This window comes from Nerophis ophidion, linkage group LG11, assembly GCF_033978795.1.
Source record: "Nerophis ophidion isolate RoL-2023_Sa linkage group LG11, RoL_Noph_v1.0, whole genome shotgun sequence".
Classification (NCBI taxonomy): domain Eukaryota; kingdom Metazoa; phylum Chordata; class Actinopteri; order Syngnathiformes; family Syngnathidae; genus Nerophis; species Nerophis ophidion.
In genome coordinates, this window is record NC_084621.1 from 16896869 (window position 1) to 16920524 (window position 23656).

The 23656-nt window shown below is 40.2% G+C and overlaps 1 long non-coding RNA gene across 2 annotated transcripts in view; it reads right to left on the minus strand.

Annotated features, from left to right (window-relative positions):
• Positions 1–640: 640 nt before the first annotated feature.
• LOC133561391 (uncharacterized) overlaps positions 641–23656 on the minus strand; it is a 29870-nt gene continuing 6854 nt past the window's right edge. The window contains exons 2-4 of one of the 2 annotated variants that reach the window (XR_009808670.1): positions 19469–19533; positions 16067–16151; positions 641–847 (exon numbers count right to left, since the gene is read on the minus strand). This is a non-coding gene — a long non-coding RNA (uncharacterized LOC133561391). Of the gene's footprint in view, positions 848–16066; positions 16152–19468; positions 19561–23656 lie in introns of both variants that reach the window. The other variant, XR_009808669.1, reaches the window with a different exon arrangement.

A 23656-nucleotide genomic window follows, 5' to 3' on the forward strand; every position in this document is an offset into this window, starting at 1 on the left:
GTATATAAATCAATTTCCAGCAATGTACGGAATTATCAATTAAGCCTGAAGATGAGCTTATTGGTTTAACGAGGGACTGAGTCTTTATAGTAAAATTCTGTTAAGGAGTGACTTTCTTTTTTGTACAAAATCCTCCACACTGAATGTTGCTGGCTATTTAAGCGAGACTCACAAATGCAAACAGTGGAATAAATCACATTTTATGGAAGGTAAGCATCCGCTGCAGAGCTCCTGTGCACGACTCTGGCAAAGCGAGAGAGCAATTCTGTCATTTCTGCTCCAAAAAACTGCGACGGACCACGCCGAAGATTTGAGAAATATGCTCAGAGTCACAGATGTCTTCGTCTCTTGCGCATTCGTCGGCGGAAATAGTGGCGCCGTTACTGAGACATTTGATGTAACGTGGCACGCCACTTCCGATGTGCTTTGATGTCAACAAGACTGCGTCAGAAGCACAACAAGTTCAATATATTTTTTTTACGAATAACCACACTAAAATGAACTTCAGATTAAATAGGGGTCAACAACACACACTATATAAATACATACACACACTACTCCTATAATGAACAACACATCAATGGTTGAGCGACAAGCTTGCGCCCTGTTTGTGTACAAGGAGACTACAGCCATCAACACACAATATTAACACTACTTTATTAGGTAGCATTAACACAATCCAGTGAAATTCAACAGTGTTGTCCTGATTGCTCACAAATTGCCATTATGACCAAACAAACACAGCTGTGCTAATGCTGCTCTGTCTGGGCGCTGACTTGCTCAAGTCAAGATTAGACGAACAAACAGTGTACAGAAGAGGAACGCTGATGGGTCGCCACAAGGTGCCCTGTAAAAGATGGGGAAAAAGGTCAATGCTGGGGGAGGATGAGTAAAAAAATACAATCTAGACTGGGCTCCTAAGGGGGCCCAGTCTGGAGTGGCACAAAACCTCCATAGAAATAATATACATAATGCAACACACATCTCGAGACTTGCAACAGAGGGGAGGGAGTTGGGGGCTACGGTGGCAGGCTGCAGCTCTTCAGGCGCTGCCCAGTCGTCCATCACTCCTAAGGGATTCATGTCGAGGGGGTTGGAGGGATATGTGTCACTTGGTCTCACACACACACACACACACACACACACACACACACACACACACACACACACACACACACACACACACACACACACACACACACACACACACACACAGATAATTGAATAATGTATTTAAAGTCATGCGATAATTAGTTCTGTCAGAACGGTGTTTCTTCACTCACTTCATACTTCACACACCTGAACTCCTAGATGTAGCCTGGTCGCTACATCTGTAAGTGAAAAGTTCAAAGTCTACTAGTCAAAGCCAAAGCCATTTATCAACAACACCCAGAAACGCTTTGCTGGGCCCGAGCTCGTCTAAGAAGGACAGATGCAAATAGCCAAACAGTTTAAGAACAACATTTCTCAAAAGTGCAATTGCAAGAAATGTAGGGATTTCAACATCTACGGTCCATAATATCATCAAAAGTTTCAGAGAATCTGGAGAAATCACTCCACGTAAGCGGCAACATTGAATGACCGTGACCTTCGATCCCTCAGACGGCACTGTATCAAAAACCGGCATCAATCTCTAAAGGATATCACCACATGGGCTCAGGAACATTTCAGAAAACCACTGTTACTAAATACAGTTTGTCGCTACATCTGTAAGTGCAAGTTAAAGCTCTACTATGAAAAGCGAAAGCCATTTATCAACAACACCCAGAAACGCCGCCGGCTTCGTTGGGCCTAAGCTCATCTAAGATGGACTGATGCAAAGTGGAAAAGTGTTCTGTGGTCTGACGAGTCCACATTTCAAATTGTATGTGATTGTCGTGTCCTCTGGACCAAAGAGGAAAAGAACCATCTGGATTGTTATAGGCGCAAAGTTCAAAAGCCAGCATCTGTGATGGTATGGAGGTGCATTAGTCCCCAAGGCATGGGTAACTTACACATCTGTGAAGGCACCATTAATGCTGAAAGGTACATACAGCTTTTGGAGCAACATAATTAAAGATAAAGTACCAATGATTGTCACACTGATACAAGAAAATATTATTTTTTGAAAAGAGGTGATATCCATGCAGCAAACGCCTGCTGTGCGCGTCTTTCAGAGGTGGGTGGTGCTTCACTTCCCTGTTAAAGTACCAATGATTGTCACACACACACTAGGTGTGGCGAAATTATTATCTGCATTTGACTCATCACCCTTGATCACCCCCTGGGAGGTGAGGAGAGCAGTGAGCAGCAACGGTGGCCGTGCCCGGAGATCATTTTTGGTGATTTAACCCCCAATTCCAAACCTTGATGCTGAGTGCCAAGCAGGGAGGTAATGGCTTCCATTTTTATAGTCTTTGGTATGACTTGGCCAGGGTTGAACTTTAACTAAACATACACCCAATTACAAACCCTGTTTCCATATGAGTTGGGAAATTGTGTTAAATTTGCAAATCCTTTTCAACCCATATTCAGTTGAATATGCTACAAAGACAACATATTTGATGTTCAAACTGATAAACATTTTTTGTTGTTGCAAATAATCATTAACTTTAGAATTTGATGCCAGCAACACGTGACAAAGAAGTTGGGAAAGGTGGCAATAAATACTGATAAAGTTGAGGAATGCTCATCAAACACTTATTTGGAACATCCCACAGGTGTGCAGGCTAATTGGGAACAGGTGGGTGCCATGATTGGGTATAAAAACAGCTTCCCAAAAAATGCTCAGTCTTTCACAAGAAAGGATGGGGCGAGAGTCACCACTTTGTAAGCAAATTGTCGAACAGTTTTAGAACAACATTTCTCAACGAGCTATTGCAAGGAATTTAGGGATTTTACCATCTGCGGTCCGTAAAATCATCAAAAAGTTCAGAGAATCTGGAGAAATCACTGCACATAAGCGATGATATTACGGACCTTTGATCCCTCAGGCGTTACTGCATCAAAACGGACATCAGTGTGTAAAAGATATCACCACATGGGCTCACGAACACTTCATAAAACCACTGTCAGTAACTACAGTTGGTCGCTACATCTGTAAGTGCAAGTTAAAACTCTGCTATGCAAAGCAAAACCCATTTATCAACAACACCCAGGAACGCTGCTGGCTTTACTTGGGCCTGAGCTCATCTAAGATGGACTGATGCAACGTGGAAAAGTGTTCTGTGGTCTGACGAGTCCACATTTCAAATTATTTTCAGAAACTGTGGACGTGGTGTCCTCCGGAACAAAGAGGAAAATAACCATACGGATTGTTAAAGGCGCAAAGTTCAAAAGCCAGCATGTGTGATGGTTTGGGGGTGTATTAGTGCCCAAGGCATGGGTAACTTACACATCTGTGAAGGCACCATTAATGTTGAAAGGTCCATACAGGTTTTGGAGCAACATATGTTGTCCTCCAAGCAACATTATCATGGACGCCCCTGCTTATGTCAGCAAGACATTGCCAAGCCACATGTTACAACAGCGTGGTTTCGTAGTAAAAGAGTGCGGGTACTTTCCTGGCCCGCCTGCAGTCCAGACCTGTGTCTCCCATGGAAAATGTGTGGCGCATTATGAAGCGTAAAATACGACAGCGGAGACCCCGGACTGTTGAACGACTGAAGCTCTACATAAAACAAGAATGGGAAAAAAATCTAATTTCAAAGCTTCAACAATTAGTTTCCTCAGTTCCTAAACGTTTATTGAGTGTTGTTAAAAGAAAAGGTGATGTAACACAGTGGTGAACATGCCCTTTCCCAACTACTTTGGCACGTGTTGCAGCCATGAAATTCTAAGTTAATTATTATTTGCAAAAAAAAAATAAAAAATGTATGAGTTTGAACATCAAATATGTTGTCTTTGTAGCATATTCAACTGTATATGGGTTGAAAAGGATTTGCAAATCATTGTATTCCGTTTATATTTACATTTAACACAATTTCCCAACTCATATGGAAATGGGATTTGTAGATCCAGCACATGCATTCCATCTTTACTATTTTAAAAATACTGAAGTCTAAACTTCTTGGCAACCATATTCAGCTGATCTGAAACATGGACGTATGATTAGAAACAGCACGCAGCGATTGTTACATGACGTCTCTCAATGACAGTGCGCTGACATTGAGGCGCAGACAAACACGTCGTGGAGTGGGAATCAGAAAATCTAATTATTCTAATGACAGCCAGCCCACACTGGCATCTTGCTAATTGCCCGTAAAGTCATTTTCATAAATAAAAGCCTTTTTTTTTTTGTGTCAGTGAAGCTCCATCTGTCACTCGGGACTAATCAAATAAACATTAGGGTTGTGACAAATGGCGAGTGCAGACTTGCAGAGGAATATTTCACGACAATGTGGCTCCCATAAACACTTGTTTCCATGCTATTAAGCTACTAGGGTTGTACGGTATACCGGTACTAGTATAGTACCACGGTACTTGGGGCGGCATAGCTCGGTTGGTAGAGCGGCCGTGCCAGCAACTTGAGGGTTGCAGGTTCGATTCCCGCTTCCGCCATCCTAGTCACTGCCGTTGTGTCCTTGGGCAAGACACCTTACCCACCTGCTCCCAGTGCCACCCACACTGGTTTAAATGTAACTTAGATATTGGGTTTCACTATGTAAAAGGCTTTGAGTCACTAGAGAAAAGCTCTATATAAGTATAATTCACAATTCACATTTACTTGTCAGGCTTTCCCCCTGACAGTTTGTCTATGTTTTACTTTTCATCTGCATTTGTCTGTTTCCTCTGTGTTTAGTATCTCCTGTCTTTAGTTCCTGTTTAGTGCTCTTATTTTGTCAGCTTCCTGTCTTGTTTCCTGAGTGCTGTGTTCCTCCTCAGCCACGGCTGATTGGCACCCGGCCAGCCCAGTCCTATTTGTACCCTCTTTGTCTTGTGTCAGTTGCTGGATCATTGTATTGTCATTTGTATTGTCGTTGCCACATGTCGCTCCTGTCGTTGCTATCGTGTCGTTTTATTGCAGCGTAGCGGTAAGCTACATTCGTTTGTTTGTAACTTACTGTCTTTTGTTCCCTGCGTCTGTTTTGTTTTCACTCTACAAGTAACGACTTCTGTTTTCCTGTTTGCTACCCGCTAGTTTCCACGCTAGGCCCTTTTTGTTTTCTTGCTAGCTTCTATGCTAAAGACCCTTAGTTTGTTATCCGCCTTGTGTGCGCTTTGTGTTAGTACCCTTTTTGTTTTGTTTTTGTCTTAGTATTTAATTAAATCATGTTTTCACATTCCATGCCTGCCTCCAATCTCTGCATCTTGGGGTTCGTCACCTAATAACCCTGACAGGTACTAATGAATCAAAAACGGTACTACATACTGTTTGAAAAGTACCGGCTCCTGGGTGTCATGTCTTGTGATCATGTTTTGTTTATGTTCTGTTTTGCTTAAGACTCCATTGTTTCTTGTTTTTGCACTTCCTTGTTTGTTTTGTTTCCACAACTACCCATTAGTTTTCACCTGTCCTCATGTCACGCACCTGTCTCACGTTTTGCACTCGCACACCTGTCACTAATCATGTCTATTATCCAAAGCGAAAGTTGCCAGGAAGTCAGGCTGGCAACTTTACCTCCACTCTGCTTCATGCCATGTTTATGATCCACGCTGCTTGTTTCTGTCAAACCGAGACATGGATTATTTTTGCTTCTTCGATGCAAGGAGAATACGGGACGAGCCAGACGTGACTGTGAGTACATGGTTTATTTGGAATACTAAATCCAAAAATAAACAAACTAAGGGCGCTCACAAAGAGGTACAAAACTTGGCTACAAAAATACAAACAGGAAAACAAAACAACTGCACGATGGCATGAAAGACAATGAACTAAACTTAAACGTGCACTGTGGCAGAACTATGAATAACTAACACAAAAACACTTACTGTGATTGGTACAAGGGGCATGGATAGAAAGATAATCGAGGGTGCGTGAAGGCATGAAGGCATGAAGGCATGAGGCAGAATGCAAAAATCCCAGACTGATGGACAGAAAGACAATGACTTAAATAGTGGCTGTGATAATTAGGAACAGGTGCGGGACTGAGGGCAGGGGCGTGACTAGGAGGGCAAGGTGAAAATCAATGAGTTGTCATGGTAACAAAAACAAACCAGGAAGTGAAAAAACGGAACAAGAGTCCAGAAAACAAAACAAAACATGATCAAACATAAAACCAGATTTACAGGTGTGACAGTTTCATAGTTTAATGCCAAGTAGGTTTTTGTTTATTGTTCATAGATTCTGCCTTCGTGCAAGTTTTGTTTCATTAGTCAAGTTTGTTCTCCGCCATTGTGCGCGCCTTTTGTTTGCTTCTTTTTTTGTAGTAATAGTGTTAAATTACCTTCACGCCTTGCCCGCTCCAACTTTCCTTTGCATTGCGGAAAAACAAACCCCAAAGTCCACGTTCTGACACTGTATATATCGGTATTAAGAGTCGGAAAATATCAGAATATCGGCAAAAAAGCCATTATCGGACATCTCTACTTTTTATGAATGGTTCCAGTTTGTCTGTCGCCCTTCCAGGTAAAAAAAAAATCCACGGCTGCTTGTCAAGTGGCTTCAGAGGAGAGAGGAGGAAGTTGCCGCCACTCAGCGTCCGTCAGCATCTATTTACACAAACGTGGCGGAGAATTCATGACAGTCGACGGCGACGCTGCGACAGCTTGTTAGATTAAACAGCCGCATTTGAAAAAGCGGACTGTGATTGAGCGGCTCCAGAGTCATTCTTGGACATTCACTTTTCAAGTCTTTTGGCAACGAGCTTATCACAGGGTCCCCCCCCCCGCCCCCTTCCTCTTTATGTTGTCACTCGGTGAAGTAATTGTTGTTGTCATGCTGTTGTCGCACAAGCTGAAAAGCTAGCAAACTGTTTTCTAGACTGGATTATATGGGAGGAAATGAAGCTTTAGAAAAAACTGCATACCGTATTTCCTTGAATTGCCACCGGGTATAAAGTATGCGCCTGCCTAGAATTACTGCCGGGTCAAACTCGTTTTGCTAAATAATTAGCGCATGCTTAGCATTATTGCCGGCTCAGGATTAACGCTGGGTCAAACTCGTTTCGCAAAATATTATTTTTATTAGCTCATGCCTAGAATTTCCACCGGGTCAAACTCGTCACGTCACGAGTGACACTTCACCTGTCATCATTTTCAAAATGGAGGAGGCTGATTTCAATCATTTGACATCGCAGAAAGGGAAGAAGATTAAGAGCTATTATGTAGGATTTAAGGTCCAAGCTATTGAATATGCTAAAAAAACAGTAAGCAGCTATGTTTTATTAATATACCGTAGCTGCGTGTGTCAAATACGAGTCATTAAATGACTCCCGCCTCCTGGTGGTAGAGAGCGCTAGTGATCCTTCTCGGGGCTGCAGAAGAAGTGACAACAAGCAGCAAGAGTGATCAGAGTGTGTTTATTTTTTCCTCTCGCTTGCACTTTTTACATGGAGGATTACATATCTAAAATAAAACAGTATTCTAAACTGGACTTTCAATCGAAGCAGGAGGTAATAAAGGAAGATCTCCATCGAGACAGAGATACTTTTAAAACTGAAGAAATATAAGGAAGACTTCTATAAACAAGTTATTGATGCTTTTAATCAGAAGGAGCTGCGCATGGACTTCATTTATAAGTAAAGGTAAGACCATAAAAACGTTTTTTTTTTTTTTTATTAAATGTGCTTTTCATGATGGTATCCTTACATAACACTCAAATTTTTAACCGCAGGCCTAAATCTACTGCATACTTTTGGTAAGTGCCGGAGTGAGAAGAGGTTTTAAAATAATTAGCGCATGCTTGCCTTTACCGCATCCTTCTTGTCGACCGGACGACCGCGGAGAATTAAAGTAGGAACACTACAGAGGCAGAAGTTCATTAAGAGGGGCGGACTCACCGGCTCTCGGCCATGTTTCCGTCACACAGAGGAAGTCAAGTCCGCGGGAAGTGAAGACATCCTTCAGTATAAACGTGAGAGCTTTGAATGGTTGACCAAATACTTATTTTCCGCCATAATTTACAAATAAATTCTTTAAAATTCCTACAATGTGAATTCCTGGATTTTTTTTTCACATTCTGTCTCTCACAGTTGAAGTGTACCTATGATGAAAATTGCAGACCTCTGTCATCATTTTAAGTGGGAGAACTTGCACAATCGGTGGCTGACTAAATACTTTTTTGCCCCACTGTATATATATATGAAATATATATGAAATACTCAAGTTGGTGAATTGGCTGTAAATATACTCTCCTCTTAACCGCGCCCCCCGCCCCAACCACGCCCCCCAAACCACGCCTCCGCCCCACCCCCGACCAAGGCCCTACCACCTCCCACAAGTATGACATGATTTATTTATTTATTTTTTAATTTTATTTTAATCGTCTATTTTTCCCCCCCCCCACCCCCCTTGTTTACCTGTATGTCATCTTTTTTGTAAGGGGCGCTGGAAGCCGGCAGACCCGTCAGCGATCCTGTTCTGTCTCCCTGTAATGTTTGTCTGATCTTGAATGGGATTGTGCTGAAAATTGTAATTTTCCTGAAGGAACTCTCCTGACGGAATAAATAAAGTACTATCGATCTATCTATCTATCTATCTATCTATCTATCTATCTATCTATCTATCTATCTATCTATCTATCTATCTATCTATCTATCTATCTATCTATCTATCTATCTATCTATCTATCCATCCATCCATCCATCCATCCATCCATCCATCCATCCATCCATCCATCCATCCATCCATCCATCCATCCATCCATCCATCTATCTATCTATCTATCTATCTATCTATCTATCTATCTATCTATCCATCCATCCATCCATCCATCCATCCATCCATCCATCCATCCATCCATCCATCCATCCATCCATCCATCCATCTATCTATCTATCTATCTATCTATCTATCTATCTATCTATCTATCTATCTATCTATCTATCTATCTATCTATCTATCTATCTATCTATCTATCTATCATAAGGGCAAAGAAAAACTCACACCCAGTGGGACGTCGGTGACAGAGACAATGATGACTATGAGTAACCTTGGAGTGGACCGCATATGTGGGCATCACCCAAACCCCCCACCCCCACCCCCACCGCCATGTACTTTTAATGAAAAGTTGAGCCACTCAAACCTCATTTTAAATGTAATTTTGATGCCAGAAGTGAGTGTGAGGCTTCGGGTTCATCGCCCGCCTTTGATCACTTTCAATCTGAACGCTGACTAACCAGAGCGATCCAAGCCACCAGAAGCGATCACACCCTAGTTATTAATTCCACTCTCAGGTACCAAACGTGATCAATGGCACAATCCTAAACTCGCCAGGGGTTTCTGGTGTGCTTTCTCCGTGAAGCCGTTTGCTTTCCACTGCATCATCGTCAATTCCTGATTAACGACGTTTCCCCACGAGGACTTCCCGCAATCTGCGGAGAGATGCGTCGGGGGAGCGCCTCATTTCTCTTTCATATCTCCCCCCCCTTCGCCTTCGCCGCCGCCGACGCTCCCATGTGACCGGGGAATCAATGAGGCTCTTCCATCACCCGGGTCATTTTCTCCATTCAAGTGGCAGAGCCGAGCTTGCACATGAGCTAAGCTGGCTAATATTGCCGGATTCCATTTTGGATATATTCATCCCCAAGGGGCGGGGGGAGTCACTGCATGGCTGATAATTTAGCATTTTGGATGCAACATCAAGTGGGTTCATTATCGCCATCTTCTCATGGACGGGTCTGGCATGCATCCCAGTTCAAGAAACAAACACTTCACCTTAAATAATAAGGTACAAAATACATTAATTAAGGTGGTCAAATTATTATTTTTTTAAAATCAGAATACCATATTTCCTTGGATATGCGCCTGCCTTGAATTACTGCCGGGTCAAACTCGTTTCGCAAAATAAATAGCGCATGCTTAGCATTACTGCCGGCTCAGGATTAAAATCGTTTCGCAAAATATTATTTTTATTAGCGCATGTCTAGAATTTCTGACGGGTCAAACTCGTTTCGCCAAATAATTAGCATATGCCTAGAATTTCCACCGGGTCAAACTCGTCACGTCACGGGTGACACTTCACCTGTCGTCATTTTCAAAATGGAGGAGGCTGATATCAATCATTTGAAATCGCATAAAGGGAAGAAGATTAAGAGCTATTCAGTAGGATTTAAGGTCCAAGCTATTGAATATGCTAAAAAGAACAGTAAGCAGCTATGTTTTTTTAATATACCGTAGCTGCGTGTGTCAAATATGAGTCATTAAATGACTCCCGCCTCCTGGTGGTAGAGGGCGCTAGTGATACTTTTTGCGACTACTCGGCTGCAGAAGAAGTGACAACAAGCAGCGATCGTTTATTTTTTTTCTCTCGCTTGCACTTTTTACATGGAGGATTACATATCTATAATAAAACAGTTTTCTAAACTGGACTTTCAAAGGAAGCAGGAGGTAATAAAGGAAGATCTCCATCGTGACAGAGAGACTTTTAAAACTGAAGAAAGATAAGGAAGACTTCTATAAACGAGTTATCGATGCTTTTGATCAGAAGGAGCTCCGCATGGACTTCATTTATAAGTAAAGGTAAGACCATAATAACATTTTTTTTTATTGAATGTGCTTTTCATGATGATATCCTTACATCACACTCAAATTTTTAAGCGCAGGCCTAAATTTACCGCATGCCTTTGGTAAGCGCCGGAGTGAGAAGAGGTTTTAAATTAATTAGCGCCCCGGCTGCAATTCAAGGAAATATACGGTAATCACATTTTGGAATTTTGCCTTCCGCCCGAATGCAGGGACAAGCGGTAGAGAAATGGATGGATGGATGGATGGATGGATGGATGAATTTTGATTATTCACATGTGATTACTTGCTTGTAAATTTAAACCTGTTTGAGAAAAGACCCCGATATTGGTGCCCTATTTTTCGGACTAAAAAGGCAGCTTCCCTAAATTGGCTATGTAGATAATATATATTAATTGTTCGCCTCGTGATGGGTACACTGCAAAAAGTCAGTGTTCACAAACAAGAAAAAAAATACAAAAAAGAGGGCTATTTTACTTGAACTAGGCAAAATTATCCCCGTGGGACTCGTCTGGGTGTGGTATGGACATTTTGGGCATACCGGGACTTGCACAGCCAGCGGCAGGACTTGTGGGACTCGAACCTGGGTAGGTATTTTAAAAATTTTTGGGGACTTTCGCCGACTTTTCTCACTTTACTCTCCCACTTCCCGTGGAACTTTGCTGGGTGCGTTTTGGACATTTTTTAGCATCCCGGGACTTGTGCATGAAACAAAAACCTCATTGTAGGTCTCACTTAGACCTACATTTCATTCATTGACATCCTTCAGCAAAAATCAACAGGGATTTTGAACACAATTTGGACTTTTGAACATTTTTTAACTTTTCCCCTCTTTTTCCCCGCCTTCCCATGCACCATTGCTGGCTGTGTTTAGGACAATTGGACAAAAATAGTTTCAAACATGTTTGACTCAATGTAGGTCATCACATCTCAGCAACAAGCTGTAATATCTTACTGACATCATTTAGGAGCAAAACACTTATAAGAAGTAAAAGACTCTAGCATAAAATCTGCTTAGTGAGAAGAATGATCTTATCAGACAGAAAATAAGCCAATATCAGCCTTATTTGAGATATTTGATCTTACTTCGATATCACTTTTTGCAGTGTAGGTTGTGAATTCAAACCCCGGCATAGTCATACCAAACACTATAACAATGGTAGAGTATTTCTTGATGCATCCAGGAATTATCTAACAAGCCAGATGCTTCTATAATTAATTTGATGAACATATTTGCAATTAATCATACATGTGACTCCCGCATGTGTGACTTTGTCTTATATGCTCACCAATGTTGCTTTTTAATCCTTTACACAAATATTATTGACTTGTATTGTTTACTTGTTTCAGCCAGCTGGTTTTAATACCACATGTTCTCATAACACAGCTTATTATAAGACTGGACTGGATGATGCATGGTCGCCGTGGCAACAACAAAACACTGCAAAAAATTAAATCTAAGTAAGATTAAATATCTCAAATAAGGGTGATATTTGCTTGTTTTCTATTTTATAAGATAATTCTTCTCACCAAGCAGATTTTATGTTAGAGTGTTTTACCTGTTTTAAGGGTTTTGGTCCTAAATGATGTCAGTAAGATATTACAGCTTGTTACTGAGATTTTATGACCTATATTGATTGATAAATGTTAATTTCAAATATGCAAAAAAAAAAAAACATTAGCAAAATATGCAAAAAAAAAAATGATATACCGTATTTCCTTGAATTTCCGCGGGGTGCTAACTAATTTAAAACATCTTCTCACTCCTGCACTTACCAAAGGCATGCGGTAAAAGTAAGCATGCGCTAATTATTTTAAAACCTCTTCTCCCTCCGGCACTTACCAAAGGCATGCAGTAAAAATTTGAGTGTGAAGTAAGCTTGGACCTTAAATCCTACTGAATAGCTCTTAATCTTCTTCCCTTTACGCGATTTCAAATTACCGGTACTGAAATCAGCCTCTTCCATTTTGAAAATGATGACAGGGGAAGTGTCACTCGTGACATCACAAGTTTGACCAGGCGTAATACTAAGCATGCGCTCATTTTTTGTAAAGCCAGTTTGACCAGGCAGTAATTGAAGGCAGGCGCATACTATATGCCCTGCTGCAATTCAAGGAAATACGGTATATTGAGTAAAACATACTTGGTCAACAGCCATACGGGTCACACTGAAGGTGGCCGTATAAAAAACTTTAACACTGTTATAAATATGCGCCACACTGTGAACTCACATCAAACAAGAATGAGAAACACATTTCGGGAGAACATCCGCACCGTAACACAACAGAACAAAAACCAAAACCCCTTGCCGCACTAACTCTTCCGGGACGCTACAATATACACTCCGGCCCTCCAACCCCGCCCAACTCCACCTCCTCATGCTCTGTCAGGGAGAGCACGTCCCAAATTCCAAGCTGCTGTTTTGAGGCATGTTAAAAAAAAAATAACATGACTTCAATGATAAATATGGCAGTGCCGTGTTAGCATTTTTTTCAATAACTTGAGTTGGTTTATTTTGGAAAACCTTGTGACATTGTTGTCATCACAACAAAATCAGGCATTCAAATGTTTTAATTCAACCACTGTATTTATTGGTATCGGTTGATATCGGAATCGGTAATTAAGAGGTGGACAATAACGGAATATCGGATATCGGCAAAAAATAAATGATAAATGGGTTGTACTTGTATAGCGCTTTTCTACCTTCAAGGTACTCAAAGCGCTTTGACACTACTTCCACATTTACCCATTCACACACACATTCACACACTGATGGAGGGAGCTGCCATGCAAGGCGCTAACAGGGACCCATCAGGAGCAAGGGTGAAGTGTCTTGCTCAAGACACAACGGACGTGACAAGGTTGGTTCTAGGTGGGATTTGAACCAGTGACCCTCGGGTTGCGCACGGCCACTCTCCCACTGCGCCACGCCATCTCCAGTCAAAATAATGGCATTAGCATTTAATTTATTTAAGAATATTTTTAAAGATATTGAGCAAAAAGGTCTCTTTTTCTCTACCAATAAAAGTGCACTTGTTATTAGTGAGAATATACTTATTTTAAGCTATTTTTGGGTTCATTGAGGTTAGCTAATCAGGGATTGAATGTCCCTTTGGGTCAGAGGACCCTATTTTATTTCTAAGGTTTTATTATTATTATACCGGCGCCTCTTTGAGCTGTAATTTGACCCCCTTAACATGCTTCAAAACTCACCAAATTCAACACACACATCAGGACTGGCAAAAATTGCGATCTAATCAAAAAAAACAAAACCCAAAACTAAAAATTGCGCTCTAGCGCCTCCTAGGAAAAACACAGACAAAACTGTTTGTAACTTCTGTTAGGAATGTCGTAGAGACATGAAACAAAAAAACTTCTATGTAGGTCTCACTTAGACCTACATTTCATTCATGACATTTTTCAGCAAAAATCAACAAAAAGCTGGCAAAAGCCCCTTCAAACAAAAGATTCCTAAAAAATGTAATTTTTGCCTCTTTGAGCTCTAATTTGACCCCCTAAAATGCTTCAAGACTCACCAAACTGGACACATACATCAGGACTGGTGAAAATTGCGATATGCATTTTTTTAAATAAAAAAATAACTAAAAATTGCACTCTAGTGCCCCCTATGAAAAAAACCCAGACAAAACAGCTCTTGGGAAGAAAACAGACAAAACTGCTTGTTTTTTCTGGTAGGAATGTTGTAGAGACGTGAAACAAAAACTTCTATGTAGGTCTCACTTAGACCTACATTTCATTCATTGACATTTTTCAGCAAAAATCAACAAAAAGCTGGCAAAAGCCCCTTCAAACAAAAGATTCCTAAAGAATGTAAATTTTGCCTCTTTGAGCTGTAATTTGACCCCCTTAGAATGCTTCAAAACTCACCAAACTGGACACACACATCAGGACTGGTGAAAATTGCGATCAAATAATAAAAAATAAAAAAATACAAATTGAATAAATATGAATAAAACACAGACAAAACTGCTCTTGGGAAGAAAACACAGACAAAACTGCTTGTTTTTTCCAGTAAGAATGTTGTAGGGACGTGAAACAAAAACCTCTATGTAGGTCTCACTCAGACCTACATTTCATTCATTGACATCCTTCAGCAAAAATCCACAAGAAGTTGGCAACTACCCCTTCAAATGAAAGGTTTTGTAAAAACCCATCACCTTTTTTCAAACATTATCTCCTCTGAGCGCATTTGTTGTGTCGGCTTCAAATTACCCCAGGAGATATATTGAACCCTTTTGAGTTGACAAAAGAGTTTTTCCAACTGCTCCGTTTTTGATTTTACGAGCCTTCAAAGAACCTCTGCGCTGCTGCCGTCTCAAGATGGCCGCTTAAAAGCAGGAAGCACCGGCGTGACCACACAATGCAGAGAAGGTAGGTACTGTGCGGGTAAAGATATGTTGACTGGGTGAAAGAAGGAGGCACCAGTTTGACTCCAGGATACAGGGAAGGTAGGTATTGTGCAGGTAAAGATATGTTGTCTGGGTGATGGCAGGAAGCACCAGCGTGTATGGGTGAAAGAAAGAAGCACCAGTGTGACCCCAGGATGCAGGGAAGGTAGGTAGCATTAAGGTAAAGATATATTTAATGGGTAATCGCAGGAAACACCAGCAAAAGTCACATTCTTCTTGTTTTTCAACACTGACTATTTGCAGTGTAAAAGGGCCGAGTGGTTAGTGTTATAAAAGTGGAAGCTCCTAAGTTGTCAATGTGTTTTTTTCCCTCTGCCGGAAGTACATTTCCCCCAGGTGTTTCTCTCCACTTAAATGAGCGCTAAAGGCGCTGTATGGAACGCTGGTGGACGCAGTGATACGTATACATGTATAAAGTATGAGCACCCAGGCAGAACCCACACATAAAACTCCTCCCCAGATGTCTCGAATAAGGAGGAAAAAAACACTTTCCTCTGCTTTATGAGCCTCGTGAAGATGGAGCTCCTCAGAGCTTTTCTATAGTCTCCTTGCTAACTAAAATAAAACAAACAATAATTCAATTTTTTTTATTTGCCGGACAGCAATTATTGTTACGGTCTTATTTTTATGAATGTTTTTTTTATACAAACACACCGGTAGGAATAAATGCGAGATATACAGTACGGTCAAACCCAACTGTGAAGAGGCGGAGCAGACGGTTCGAGCCCGTCCCAAGATGGCGGCAAGGAGGCGAGGATGGCAAACAAGTGGCGAGGCGGGGCGTGCTGGGTGGAAGCCGCAAACGAGAGCATGTGTGTGGATCGCGCACCTGTACATGATTAATGTATCTCTTCTCGCTGTGTAAAAGGGGAGAAGGAAGAGAGAACGGGGCTGGTGATGGTGCGGAGCGAGAGCAATCCAAGCGCGTGCAACTCGGAAGAGAGCGAAAGCGAGAGGCAGACGCAGACAACGGGTAAGGCTGAAAAGCAACACGCAAAAGACTGTGCTTATTGTAAAATAAAGAAGTCTACACCTGCTCAAAGCCATGTCCTTCCTTGGTGGTCCCTGGAACCCGCAAGACGACGAATTGCGTTTGTCACACCAACTTTCAGGTGTTTCTGTGTGGAAACAAGGACCGAGAGACAAGTCATCACAGAGGATGCTGGCATACAAATCCAGTGAATTTGTCACCTTGTGTAAATGGTAAAAAAAAGAGAATACAATGATTTGCAAATTGTTTTGAACTTATATTCAATTGAGTAGACTCCAAAGAGAAAATATTTCATGTTCAAACTGGTGAACTTGGTTATTTTCGCAAATATTAGCTCATTTGGAATTTGATGCCGACAACATTTTTCAAAAATCCTGACACAAGTGGCAAAAAAGACTGAGAAAGTATATATTCTGGCAAATCTAGAAAATCTGTAGGATCAAATTTCAATCTTATTTCAAAGTCTTTTGAATTTCTTTTACAATTTTTGTTCTGGAAAATCTAGAAGAAATAATGGTTTGTCTTTGTTAGAAATATAGCTCGGTCCAATTCGTTATATATTCTAACAAAATGCAGATTGGATTTTAACCTTATTCAAAACATGTCATCAAAATTGTAAAATTAATCTTAATCAGGAAAATTTACTAATAATGTTCCATAATTTATTTTTTTTTTTCAAAAAGATTCAAATTAGCTAGTTTTTTCTTCTTCTTTTGGTAGAATTTTGAATTTTAAAGAGTTCGAAATTCAAGATAAACTATGTTCCAAAATTAAATTTTAATTTTTTTCCGCTTTTCTCCTCTTTTAAACCGTTCAATTAAGTGTTTTTTTTAGTTTTTTTTTTATCATTTATTCCAAGTGGCTGAGAGAGCCAAAAAGCCAAATATTTTAAAATGTATTCCCGTAAGAGCCATATAATATTTTTTTTAACACTGAACACAACTAAACGTGTGCAATTTTAAGTAAGACCAACATTTCTAGAGTATGATAGGTTTCTTATTCTTTGTAATAACATCGTTATTCTGAAGATAACTGTGGAGGGGGCGTGGCCTGTGGGCCTGCAGCAAACTGGGGTGTGCCAGGACCAACCTCAAAATCAGCCACAGGTGCATAGAGATCCACCTGGGCCTTGTTATCTAATCACCTGTCGCTCTGTTATTAGCAGCAGCCAGGAGGATGGACGGGGTTGGGGCTGGAGCCAGAGCGCGAGCGAGAACGAAAGAGAAAAATACAATTGCTGGAAAGCAACTGAGAGACTTATTGAAAAATAAAACAATATTGTAACCCTGAAACAGGCTCTCATGTCGGTGCTTGGTGGTCTGAAGAACCCCCAAGAGGGCAAGCCCCACACTAACCAATTATTAATAAATAACTTCTTACCATTAACGCAACTTCTTGAACAGGTGCGGTAGAAAACGGATGGATGAGAATGCTTTTGAAACAACTTGGGAGTCACCCAGCATGTCGGATCAGACTTTGTTCCATTTGGACGACGCCCCCCTGCTAGTGCCATCTGCACCGGGTGCTTATATCTGTTACTCTCCAATACAAGTTCTTCTTTTTCTTGAGACTTCTTGGTTTTTCCATGACTGGTGGCGTTCATCCCCTCATTACTCATAATCACGCTTCAGAGGATGTGCTAATTCATCCTCTAAATTTCCCCCATTCAGGTTTAATTGAGTGTTCAACAGATGAGTTCCCGGGGAGAGGAACCGTGACACAGTGGTCCCGAGCCAAAACAGGAGCCCCTCAGCCTGCTGGGTAATAAAACCTGAGCCGTCGCCATCTGAGGACTTAATGAGGCCACGGCTGCAGATACAGTATGCACACACTTTTTGAGCGATTCACACATGCCCAGTGGGAGCACACACTGAAGCCTCTTGGAAAAAAATAAAAATAAATAAATAGTGCCCTCCGGCGCTTTTTGCCCAGCACACACACGCTCTAATCAATTGATTCCATCAAACACTGCAGCTCCTACATGCTTAAATCACTCCTTTCCACGTTCTCATGCACCCCAGATCATTTACCGTGTTTACTTATATAGTATGCGCCTGCCTAGAATTACTGACGGGTCAAACTTGTTTCGCCAAATAATTACCATATGCCTGGAATTTCCACCGGGTCAAACTCGTCACGTCACGAGTGACACTTCACCTGTCATCATTTTCAAAATCATTTGAAATCGCATAAAGGGAAGAAGATTAAGAGCTATTCAGTAGGATTTAAGGTCCAAGCTATTGAATATGCTAAAAAGAAAAAAAAGCAGCTATGTTTTATTAATATACCGTAGCTGCGTGTGTCAAATATGAGTCGTTAAATGACTCCCGCCTCCTGGTGGTAGAGGACGCTAGTGATCCTTCTTGCGACTACTCGGCTGCAGAAGAAGTGACAACAAACAGCGATCGTTTGTTTTTTCCTCTCGCTTGCACTTTTAACATGGAGGATTACATATCTAAAATAAAACAGTTTTCTAAACTGGACTTTCAATGGAAGCAGGAGGTAATAAAGGAAGATCTAGCAGGAGGTAATAAAGGAAGATCTCCATCGAGACTGTCACACCTATGGATCATGTTTTGTTTCGTCATGTTATGTTTTTGATTTTGGACATTCAGTCACGTTTTGCACTTCCTGGTTTTGTTTGTTTCCATGCCAACGTATTAGTTCCCACCTTGTCACGCCCCCGCCCTCAGTCCCGCACCTGTTCCTGATTATCACAGCCAGTATTTAAGGGATTTTCTTTCTGTTCATCATTCTGGGATCTTCTCACTCACACTCACCCTACCCATACTGTTCAAACCTTCACGTCCTCGTCCACAGTTCCATGCCGTGTAAGTTTTTGTATTTATGCCATTGTGCTAGTTTGGTTTATAGTTTATTGTTATTCATCCATCCATCCATTTTCTACCGCTTATTCCCTTTCGGGGTCGCGGGGGGCGCTGGCGCCTATCTCAGCTACAATCGGGCGGAAGGCGGGGTACACCCTGGACAAGTCGCCACCTCATCGCAGGTCCAACACAGATAGACAGACAACATTCACACTCACATTCCCACACTAGGGCCAATTTAGTGTTGCCAATCAACCTATCCCCAGGTGCATGTCTTTGGAAGTGGGAGGAAGCCGGAGTACCCGGAGGGAACCCACGCATTCACGGGGAGAACATGCAAACTCCACACAGAAAGATCCTCAGCCTGGAATTGAACCCAGGACTGCAGGACCTTCGTATTGTGAGGCAGAGGCACTAACCCCTCTTCCACCGTGAAGCCCTATTATTATTCATAGCCAATTGTTTTTGTGCAAAGTCCTTTACTTTATGTCCATCATTTCATGCCATCGAGCAGGTGTTTTTGTTTCACGTTTGTACTGTTTAGCCAAGTTTCTTCCTCCATTGTGAGCGCTTTTTGTTGTTTATTTGTTTATTAAATAAACAACCATGTACTCACATTCATGCCTGACTCGTCCCACATCATCCTTGCATCGAGGAAGCACAAACATCCACAGCCCAAGCCTGACAGAGACACAGAGACTTCTAAAACTGAAGGAAGATAAGGAAGACTTCTACAAACAAGTTACCGATGCTTTTGATCAGAAGGAGCTGCGCACGGACTTCATTTATAAGTAAAGGTAAGACCATAATAACGTTTTTTTTTTAATTAAATGTGCTTTTAATGATGGTATCCTTACATCACACTCAAATTTTTAAGCGCAGGCCTAAATTTACCGCATGCCTTTGGTAAACACCGGAGTGAGAAGAGGTTTTAAAATAATCAGCGCCCCGGCAGCAATTCAAGGAAATACGGTATACAGTTACACTTGTGGTCGAAATTGAGATGCCAATCATTTCTACAACTCTTATTTTTTTGTGATGTAGTGATTAGAGCACATACTTAAAAAAAAAAATCATACATTTTACTTCTTTTATGAATTTATTATGGCTCTGCTGAAAATGTGAGCAAATGTGCTGGGACATCACATGGAAAAAGATAATAATAATAATAATAATACATTTTTACTTATAAGGTGCCTTTCTGGGCACTCAAGGAAACGGAACAAAATTAAAACAATAAAATCAATTGGATAAAAACAAGAAAAACAACACAAATCAATGATTGAAGAAGGCTATTGAGTCTAAGTTACGAACTTCTGGAGGAATTTCTGTGGTCAGATGACACAAAAATGGAGCTGTTTGGCCCCAATACCCAGCAATATGTTGGGAGGAGAAAAGGTGAGGCGTTCATTCCCAGGAACACCACACCTACCGTCAAGCATGGTGGTGGTAGTATTATGCTCTGGGCCTATTTTGATGCCAATGGAACTGTTGCTTTACAGAGAGTAAATGAGACAATGAAAAAAAGGAGGATTACCTCCAAATTCTTCAGGACAACCTACCCAAATCATCAGCCCGGAGGTTGGGTCTTGGGCGCAGTTGGGTGTTCCAACAGGACAATGATGTCAAAAGTGGTAAAGGAATGACTAAATCAGGCTAGAATGAAAGTTTTAGAATAGCCTTCCCAAAGTCCTGACTTAAATGTTTGGACAATGCCGAAGAAACAAGTCCATGTCAGAAAACCAACAAATTTAGCTCAACTGCACCAATTTTGTGGTCAAAAATGTAAGCAGAAGCTTGTGGATGGCTACCAAAAGCGCTGTATTGCAGTGAAACTTGCCAAGGGACATGTAGGCAAATATTAACATTGCTGTATGTATACTTTTAGCAAAAGCGTATTTATTAAACAGTTATTAAGCAGTGGCACAAACATTCATGTCATTTCCAAAACAGAACGTGCAAGATTGTCGGAGACATTTTTAAAACAAGCTATGCGTGCACTTTTGTGCATGATGTCACTAAGATGATGTATCAAAACAACACTCAATTAAAGTGCAGAACGCCACTACAACAGTTAAAAACAAATAAAGTGCACTTTTGTGCATGATGTCACACAAAATATTTCAATAAGTGTCAAATAAAAATGAGCTGCATAATAGGAAATCTAATAGTGTATGTCCTTCGCTATGTGGTAGGTATGCGGACGTTATCACCTTCTGTTATTGACAATTTTTTTCATATGGTGTCGATGTGGAAATGGTTGTTTGGGCATTTTGTGGGTGTGGTACCGAACGAAGATGTTGACATGCGGAGTTTCAAGCACTCCTTGTTCTCCAACCTTTTTGAAACCAAGAGCTACTTCTTGGGTACTGATTAATGCGAAGGGCTACCAGTTTGATACACACTTAAATAAATTGCCAGAAATAGCCAATTTGCTTAATTTAATGTATATATATAAAAAAATGGGTATTTCTGTCTGTCATTCCGTTGTACATTTTTTTTCCTTTTACGGATGGTTTTTTGTAGAGAATAAAAGATGAAAAAACACTTAATTGAATGGTTTAAAAGAGGAGAAAACGGGAAAAAAATGAAAATGTAATTTTGAAACAGAGTTTATCTTCAATTTCGGCTCTTTAAAGTTCAAAATTCAACAGTAAAAAGAGAAAAACTAGCTAATTCGAATCTTTTTGAAAAAATAAAAAAAATAATTTATGGAACATCATTAGTCATTTTTCCTGACTAAGATTAATTTTAGAATTTTGATGACATGTTTTAAATAGGTTAAAATCCAATCTGCACTTTGTTAGAATATATAACAAATTGGACCAAGCTATATTTCTAAGAAAGGCAAATCATTATTTCTTCTAGATTTTCCAGAACAAAAGTAAAAATTAAGAAATTAAAAATAATTGGAAATAAGATTTAAATTTGATTTTACAGATGTTTTAGATTTGCCAGAATATTTCTTTTTGAATTTTGATCATAATAAGTTTGAAAAAATATTTCACAAATATTCTTCGTCGAAAAAACAGAAGCTAAAATGAAGAATTAAATTAAAATGTATTTATTATTCTTTACAACAAAAAAATTAATATACTTGAACATTGATTTAAATTGTCAGGAAAGAAGAGGAAGGAATTTAAAAGGTAAAAAGGTATAAGTGTTCAAAAATTCTAAAATAATATTTAAGGTTGTATTTTTTCTCAAAAAATTGTCTTTCTGAAAGTTATAAGAAGCAAAGTAAAAAAATAAATTAATTTATTTAAACAAGTGAAGACCAAGTCTTTAAAATATTTTCTTGGATTTTCAAATTCTATTTGAGTTTTGTCTCTCTTAGAATTAAAAAAAAGTCGAGGAAAGCGAGACCAGTTCGCTAGTAAATAAATACAATTTAAAAAGATTCGAATTAGCAAGTTTTTCTCTTCTTTTTTTTCGGTTGAATTTTGAATTTTAAAGAGTCGAAATTGAAGATAAACTATGTTTCAAAATTTAATTTTCATTTTTTTCCCCTGTTTTCTCCTCTTTTAAACCGTTCAATTAAGTCACGGGTGTTAAACTCAAATACAGAGTGGGCCAAAATTTTAAACGGAACAAAGCCGTTGAATAAATTAACCTTTTAATAGGGACCGAAACAAGTTTTGCAAATATGTAAATATTTGCAAATAAATAAATGTAATAGGTAAATATATTTTTTTTTCTTCCACAGACTAATAATAAATTTGAAAATAAAATAACAATAACAAATGAACCAAACATTCAAGCCTTGAAGTAGCAAGAGAAAATGCATGAATAACACGTTAATTATTGGTCAGTTTGCTGGAAGTTTCCCGGAAGAGTTAGTGCTGCAAGGGGATTCTGGGTATTTGTTCTGTTGTGTTACGGTGCGGATGTTCACCTGAAATGTGTTTGTCATTCTTGTCTGGTGTGGGTTCACAGTGTGGCGCATATTTGTAACAGTGCTAAAGTTGTTTATACGGCCACCCTCAGTGTGACCTGTATGGCTGTTGACCAAGTATGCCTTGCATTCACTTGTGCGTGTGTGTGTGTGTGTAAAAGCCACAAAAATTATGTGACACGCTGTTAGTATGAAGGAAAAGCGGACGTGACGACAGGTTGTAGAGAACGTTTAAGGCAGTGCCTTAAATGCACGCCTCCAATATAGTTGTCCAGGTGGAAATCGGTAGAAATTCGGGAGGATTGTTGCCCCGGGAGATTTTCGGGAGGGGCACTAAACTTCGGGAGTCTACCGGGAAAACTAGGAGGTTTGGCAAGTATGAGTATTAGCGGTGAATGCGGTGTTACAGCGGCACCGATGCTGTATAACACCGGCGGGCCAGCTCTAATGCTAAATTGATATTGCCTCAAGGGCCAAATTAAATTACACGGCGGGCCAGATTTGGCCCGCGGGCCAGAGTTTGACACCCATGAATTAAGTGTTTTTTAAAATCATTTATTCTCTACAAAAAAACCTTCCGTAGAAGGAAAAAAAAATGTACGGTGGAATGATAGATAGAAATACCCATTTTTTATGTATATAGATTTATTTATTAAAGGTAAATTGAGCAAATTGGCTGTTTCTGGCAATTTATTTAAGTGTGTATCAAACTGGTAGCCCGTCGCATAAATCAGTACCCAAGAAGCAGCTTTTGGTTTCAAAAAGGTTGCTGACCCCTGCCCTAGTGTAATGTCCGCAGCTAAAATCAACCGCGTGAGAACGTATACTCCAATATCACCATATAGTCATTTTCTATATCGCACAGAGACAAACCCGCGATACATCCAGTGCAAACGTTTATCTACAATC